The sequence below is a fragment of the Salmo trutta genome, chromosome 7 (genome assembly GCF_901001165.1).
Source record: "Salmo trutta chromosome 7, fSalTru1.1, whole genome shotgun sequence".
Classification (NCBI taxonomy): domain Eukaryota; kingdom Metazoa; phylum Chordata; class Actinopteri; order Salmoniformes; family Salmonidae; genus Salmo; species Salmo trutta.
The window spans coordinates 45,987,951-45,996,028 of NC_042963.1; positions in this window are offsets into that span (position 1 = coordinate 45,987,951).

The following is an 8,078-nucleotide window of genomic DNA, read 5'->3' on the forward strand; positions in this document are numbered from 1 at the left end:
AAATCAGCCAAGACCTCAAAAAAGAAATTGTAGACCTCCACAAGTCTGGTTCATCCTTGGGAGCAATTTTCAAACACCTGAAGGTACCATGTTCATCTGTACAAACAATAGTATGCAAGTATAAACACCATGGGACCACGCAGCCTTCATGCCGATTAGGAAGGAGACGCGTTCTGTCTCCTAGAGATGAACGTACTTGGTGCGAAAAGTGCAAATCAATCCTAGAACAACAGCAAAGAACCTTGTGAAGATGCTGGAGAAACAGGTACAAAAGTATCTATAGCCACAGTAAAACGAGTCCTATATCGACATAACCTGAAATGTCACTCAGCAAGGAAGAAGCCACTGCTCCAAACCGCCATAAAAAAGCCAGACTACGGTTTGCAACTGCACATGGGGACAAAGATCGTACTTTTTGGAGAAATGTCCTCTGGTCTGATGAAACAAAAATAGAATTGTTTGGCCATAATGACCATCGTTATGTTTGGAGGAAAAATGGGGAGGCTTGCAAGCCGAAGAACCCCATCCCAACCATGAAGCAAGGAGGTGGCAGCATCATGTTGTGGGGGTGCTTTGCTGCAGGAGGGATTGGTGCACTTCGCAAAATAGATTGCATCATGAGGCAGGAAAATGATGTGGATATATTGAAGCAACATCTCAAGACATCAGTCAGGAAGTTAAAGCTTGGTCGCAAATGGGTCTTCCAAATGGACAATGACCCCAAGCATACTTCCAAAGTTGTGGCAAAATGTCTTAAGGACAACAAAGTCAAGGTATTGGAGTGGCCATCACAAAGCCCTGACCTCAATCCTATAGAACATTTGTAGGCAGAACTGAAAAAGCGTAGTGCGAGCAAGGAGGCCTACAAACCTGACTCAGTAACACCAGCTCTGTCAGGAGGAATGGGCCAAAATTCACCCAACTTATTGTGGGAAGCTTGTGGAAGGCTACCCGAAATGTTTGACCCTGTCATAATCCGTGTATGTAGGTGGCAGGGAAGTCAGGCGCAGGAGAAACCAAAGTGGTTAAAAAAAATGGAGTACATATTTTTTTTAAACAAACTCCTAAACCAACGTAGTAAATAATCCGGGTAAACAATAACCCGTCGCACACCGATACATAAACAACACCTACATAACTTATAACAAACAATCACCGACAAGGATGAGGGGAAACAGAGGGTTAAATATACAACATGTAATTACTGGGAAAAGAAACAAAACCAATGGAAAATGAAAAACTGATCAATGGTGGCTAAAAAAAACGGTGACGTCGATTGCCGAGCACCACCCGAACAAGGAGGGGCATCGACTTTGGTAGAAGTCATGACAGACCCAAGTTAAACAATTTAAAGGCAATGCTACCAAATACTAATTGAGTGTATGTAAACTTCTGACCCACTGGGAATGCGATGAAAGAAATAAAAGCTGAAATAAATAATTCTCTCTACTATTATTCTGACATTTCACATTCGTAAAATAAAGTGGTGATCCTAACTGACCTAAGACAGGGAATTTTTACTCTGATTAAATGTCAGGATTTGGGAAAAACTGAGTATAAATGTATTTGGCTAAGGTGTATGCAAACTTCTGATTTAAACTGTACCTCCTGAATGGGCTGCGGTGTCACGTCCTGACCAGCAGAGGGAGTAATTGTATTATAATTTGGTCAGGACGTGGCAGAAGGGTATTTGTTTTGTATGGTTGGGGTTGTGTGTGTTATTAAAGGGGTGTTGGTTTATGTAGTCTGGGGTTTGAGTATATGTTCTAGTGTTGGTTTTCTATGGTTTTCTAGTCTGTCTATTTCTGTGTGGTTTGTGTGGCCCTCGATCAGGAACAGCTGTATGTCGTTGTTCCTGATTGGGAGTCATATATTAGATGCTTGTTTTCACCTGGGGATTTTGTGGGTAGTTGTCTTTTGCACTGCTAGTTATAGCCTGTAAAACTGTCGTTTGCCGTTCTTTGTTTTGTTGTTTTTTCGTGGTCTCTTTATTTAATAAATATAAAGATGAGCATCCACATTCCTGCTGCGTTTTGGTCATCTCTACCCAACGACACTCGTGACAGAACTACCCACCACAAAAAGACCAAGCAGCAGAGGAAGGAGAAAAGGGAATTTGAGTTGGACCAACGAGAGAAATGGACATGGGAGGAAATTATGGCTAGAGAGGGTCCATGGAGTAAGTGCAGCGAAGACCGGGAACGCTACAGGGGAACACGACTGGCATTTAAGCCGGAGAGGCACCCCCAATAATTTTTTTTGGGGGGGTACACGGGTAGTTTGGCTGGGCGAAGGATGAGCCATAAGCCAGCTACCCGTGTTTATATGGAGGACCGTATGGAGTGGAGGGCGCCGAGATTTGAAGAAGTGCGCACGATCTCGCCCATACGCACGCACAGTCCAGTGCGAGTTATTCCAGCCTCTCGCAGATGCCGTGCTAGTGTGGGCATCCAGCCTGGTAGGAGGATGCCTGCGCAGCGCGTCTGGTCACTGGTGCGCTTCCTAGGACCAGGCTACCCTACGGCCGCTCTACGCACGGCAACCATCAGGCCCCTGCACAGCCCAGTTCGCCCTGTACCAGCACCCCGCTCGTACAGGGCTACTAGTTCCATCCAGCCAGGACGGGTTGTGCAGGAGGTGCGATCAAGACCATCTGTGCGCCTCCATGGCCCAGTATTTCCAGTTCCTGCCTCTCGTGCTGACCCGGAAGTGCGAACCCCTAGTCTGGCACGTCCAGTACCAGCACCACGCATCAAGCTTCCAGAGAGTCAGCCTAGTCCTACTCAGCCTGTTCCCGCTCATCGCACTAGCCATGAGGTGCGTGTTCCCAAACTGGCACCACGCATCAGGATTCCAGTGCGTAATACCAGTTCCACTCGGCCGGTTCCTGCTTCCCGCACTAGCCCTGAGGTGCGTGTCCCCAGGCTGATACCTCCACTACCAGTCCCACGCATCAGGCTTCCAGTGTGTCAGCCCAGCCTCGAGTGTCCGGAAACAGTGCCCTGTCCAGAGTGTCCGGAAATAGTGCCCCGTCCAGAGTATCCGACGACAGTGCCCCATCCAGAGTATTCGGAAACAGTGCCCCGTCCAGAGTATCAGACGACAGTGCCCCGTCCAGAGTATTCGGCAACAGTGCCCCGTCCAGAGTATCCGACAACAGTACCCTGTCATGAGTATCCGGTAAGAGTGTTAAGTCCGGAACCGAGTGAGACGGCCTACAGTTCGGAACCAAGGGAGACGGCCCACTGTGCAGAACCGAGTGAGACGGCCTACAGTTTGGAACCAAGGGAGACGGCCCACTGTGCAGAACCGAGTGAGACGGCCCACAGTTTGGAGAGGGGTGAATGGGTGTACAGTCCAGAACCGAGTGAGTCTGCCTGCGATCCGGAACCGAGTGAGTCTGCCTGCGATCCGGAACCGAGTGAGTCTGCCTGCGGTCCGGAACCGAGTGAGTCTGCCTGCGATCCGGAACCGAGTGAGTCTGACTATAACTTTGAACTATGTGAGTCTGCCTACAGCTCGGAACCGAATGAGTCTGCCTACGGTCCGGAGCCAAGAGAGTCTGCCTACAGTCTGGAGGGCAGTAGGCCAGAACCTGAGCCACCTCCAGTATAGGTGGGTTGGGGAGGGGGGTGTAACACAGATGCCATCGTTGACGGCAGCCACCCTCCCTTCCCTCCCTTTAGTTTAGGGGATTATTTTGTTTGTTTTGGGGTATGTTGTTTTTTTGGTTTGTGTGAGGTGCATCCGGGGTCTGCACCTTTGGGGGGTTACTGTCACGTCCTGACCAGCAGAGGGAGTAATTGTATTATAATTTGGTCAGGACGTGGCAGAAGGGTATTTGTTTTGTATGGTTGGGGTTGTGTGTGTTATTAAAGGGGTGTTTGGTTTATGTAGTCTGGGGTTTGAGTATATGTTCTAGTGTTGGTTTTCTATGGTTTTCTAGTCTGTCTATTTCTGTGTGGTTTGTGTGGCTCCCGATCAGGAACAGCTGTACGTCGTTGTTCCTGATTGGGAGTCATATATTAGATGCTTGTTTTCACCTGGGGATTTTGTGGGTAGTTGTCTTTTGCACTGCTAGTTATAGCCTGTAAAACTGTCATCTGCTGTTCTTTGTTTTGTTGTTTTTTCGTGGTCTCTTTATTTAATAAATATAAAGATGAGCATCCACATTCCTGCTGCATTTTGGTCATCTCTACCCAACGACACTCGTGACAAGCGGCCCCTAAATGGCATAAGCTGCTCATCAACAGTAAACGTTGGGCCCAGGGTTGTAAAACAGGGGAAGGCGGTCCACCCACTTGTCCCACACTGACCTGATTGCAGCTAGCTTGTCTCTCTGCTGCCAAGCTGATCTGGTGTATCGGTTATCGAAGTGGATAATCCTGGAAATAGTGTGGAAGTTTAACAGAGACATTGTTGCACAGAAAAGCTATCTGCTAGTTTCTGCATCCCACAGGGATTCTGTGGAATCCCCATTGGATATGAAAACACCAGTAAGGATAAGAACCCAAAAGTATGCACGTAAATGAGTTTGGTCCATCTCTCTCCAAAAACACACCTTCCCCGCAAATTAGTGAGGCCAGAATGATTTTCTGGATGATGTCAGGGATATGTCCTGCACATGAGTAACCGCCATCCGTGTCGGCCCTGGTTGCATCCTTATCGCATTGGCAGCCATGCAGGGCTCATTCCTTGGGCAAGGAGACCATTCAATTTCAAAATATTTTGACATCCATATTTCTCCTCCTGCAGGCTGCTGATGAGCTGGTTGCTGACGGGCTGGTCCTGGGGCTGGCTGTTGACGGGCTGGTCCTGGGGCTGGCTGAGGCTCGATCTCATCCTCTTCTTCCAACTCACTGTCAGTGACAATTCACAGAGACGGATTCCTCAAATTCCTCAAATTCTTAATTTTCCCAAGTGGAAGATCCACACTAGCTTCTCTCTGCAAAAATTATTTCTAAGGCCCTCTGAGCAGAGATTATTTTTGCCATACTGATTGATTGTGGTAAGGAGCCACACATGCAAATCTTGTCATGGTTGTCGAAAGGAGGAGCGGACCAAAGTGCAGCATGTGTGTCGTTCCACATTTTATTTACACTGTGAAACTACGCCATACATATAAATAAACTGAATAACAAAAACAACAAACCGTGACACAGAGTTAACATACACGTACTCAAAAACAATCTCCCACAAACCCAGGTGGGAAAAAAACCCTACTTAAGTATGATCTCCAATTAGAAACAACGAGGACCAGCTGCCTCTAATTGGAGATCATCCCAAACAAAACCCAACATAGAAATACAAAACTAGAACCTGACAACATAGACAAACTAAACTAGAAAACAACCCTGTCACGCACTGACCTACTCTACCATAGAAAAGAACAGCTTTCTAAGGTCAGGACGTGACAAAGCTATTTATTTGTGGTGTCCCTCCCCCAATTTGCACCTGGCTGGGGTAGTGTGTGGGAAAATACTGATTGTTTTTTTACAATGTATCAAAATAATGTATTGAAATAATGTATTGTAATAACAGTGTGCAGGTTCCTGCAAGACATTGTGTAGTTTCACACACTACAAAGGGTAAAGAGAGTGAGAAAAGCTGGAGACAGGCAGGCAGACAGGCAGAGAGACAGACAAGTTCTTGGTGCTGTTGAAACAGGGAGGAGGAAGACAGAGTAAAGGCACACAGCACCAGTGGCCCCGAACACTACATATGTAATATAAATGTGTAGGGGGGTGTTATTTTACATGTTCTTCACATAAAATGAGCCAAGGCCAAAGAGTCTCAGATTGAAAAAATAGTAAACATTGAAAAGGGTCCCACAGACCCGAACACCACACAAGGGTTAACAAAAGTCCGACATGCTTTGTTTCTGTAAAATAAACCAACCATGAACTTCAACTTCTTCACCAGCTCAGTGACATATTTTTAAATGACAGTTTGTCATCAAGTTTGATACCAAGATATTTGTAAGAAGGAACTCGCTCAATTTGTGTAGTCATTAGAAATTCACTTCAATCTGTGTTGTGGGACCTAGAAAAAAAGCATGCCATTGGTTTTGTTTGCATTGAGCACTAACTTTAGATCCAGTACCGACCTCTGCAGTGCTAGACAATCCAATTTCAAACGTGAAAGGGCTTGGCCAACCGATGGAGCAATGGAATACAACATTGTATCATCTGCATACAAATATTTTTTTAAGTGTATTTATATAGTTTGCTAACAGTTATGTAACCCAAGGAATACAGATTTGACCCTATCTACCTTGATGGCCTGAGTTCTGTCATTGAGATAATTATGAAACCATTGGCAAGCATCATTACCCAACCCTATCGAGGACAGCTTACTCAAAAGAATAACATAGTCTACAATATCAAAGGTTTTTATTTTAATAAAAAAAAAATGTTAACACTTTTTCTCCCCAATTTTGTCATATCTAATTGGTAGTTACAGTCTTGTCCCATCGTTGCATCGTACGGACTCGGGAGAGGCGAAGGTCCAGAGCCGTGTGTCCTCCGAAACACAACCCCGCCAAGCCACACTGCTTCTTGACACAATGTACGCTTAATCCAGAAGCCAGGGGCACCAATGTGTTGGAGGAAATACAGTACACCTGGCGACAATGTCAGTGTGCATGCGCCCAGCCCGCCACAGGAGTCGTTAGAGCGTGATGGGATAAGGACACCTCGTTTCACTGCCTAAAATAAAATTAAACCATCTAATGTTCAGCGAAATAACAACACAATGTCAAAATACAAGTAGCCTAGTCAAATAATTAACGTCCAATCACAATAACCGTTACTCACTCGTGGGAATTCCATTAATGGTCCGTATGTAGTCAAACGTAGCTGCTGCTCATTCCGTTTGCTCAAAAATGTATACATGGTTAAAAAAAGACACACATTCCAGCTCTACTGTTAGTACTGCTACTACCAGTACTACACCTGCACCTGTCGAAGAGTTGTTTTGCTTCCACGAGCATATCCAATGCTAGCATCAGTAATTCTACATTTGTTGTTAGCGCAGCTAGCATGGACACTGACAGTTGTGAATTTTATGCAGCCAAAGAGCTACTGCCCCCTTACCCGGGAAAGCATCGAACAACAGACAGGGACGTTGGATCATTGAAGAGGCCCAAATATGATGAGAACTACATTAATTTGGGGTTCACTTATATTGGGAGTAGTGCCTTTCCTCATCCACAGTGTGCTATATGTGCAAAAGTATTATCTCACAACTCAATGAAACCTTCACTCTTGTGCAGACATTTAGAAACAAAACATGCCAATTCAAAAAATAAGCCACATTAGTTTTTTGAGAGAGAATAAAGACTACTTTTGAGTACTGGAGTAAGACATTTATAAAAGCAACAGATACCATTATTAAGAAGGGGCTAGAAGCATCTTATATGGTGAGCTACCGAGTGGTGAGGACAGGCAAGACCCATACTATTGTGGAGGACTTAATTCTTCCTGCTGCTGCGGATATGGCTGGGACAATGCTGGGGGGAAAGGTCAACAAAAACTATACAGACAATGACTTCATCAAACAACACTGTTTCACGACGCATCAGTGACATGGCAGGAGATGTTTTTGAAACAATTACTGCTTCGCATACAAGCCAGTGAATTCTATGCATTACAGCTGGATGAGTCAACAGACGTGGCGGACCTGGCACAGCTCCTGGTATATGTCTGTTACGTTTATGGAGGGTCAATTAAGGAAGACATCCTCTTCTGCAAACCACTGGAAACCAGGACAACAGGAGAGGATATTTATAAAGTATTGGATAGCTTTGTGACATCAAATGGGCTTTGGTGGTCAAGATGTATATGGTATCTGTACTGATGCCGCAAAATGACAGGGAGACATAGTGGAGTGGTAATGCGCGTACAAGCAGTTGCTCCCAATGCCACTTGGGTACACTGCAGCATCCACTGAGAGGCTCTTGCTGCCAAAGGAATGCAAGACAGCTTGAAAGCCGTTTTGGACACTACAGTGAAAATGGTTAACTTTGTTAAAGCAAGGCCCCTGAACTCTCGTGTGTTTTCTGCACTATGCAATGAAAT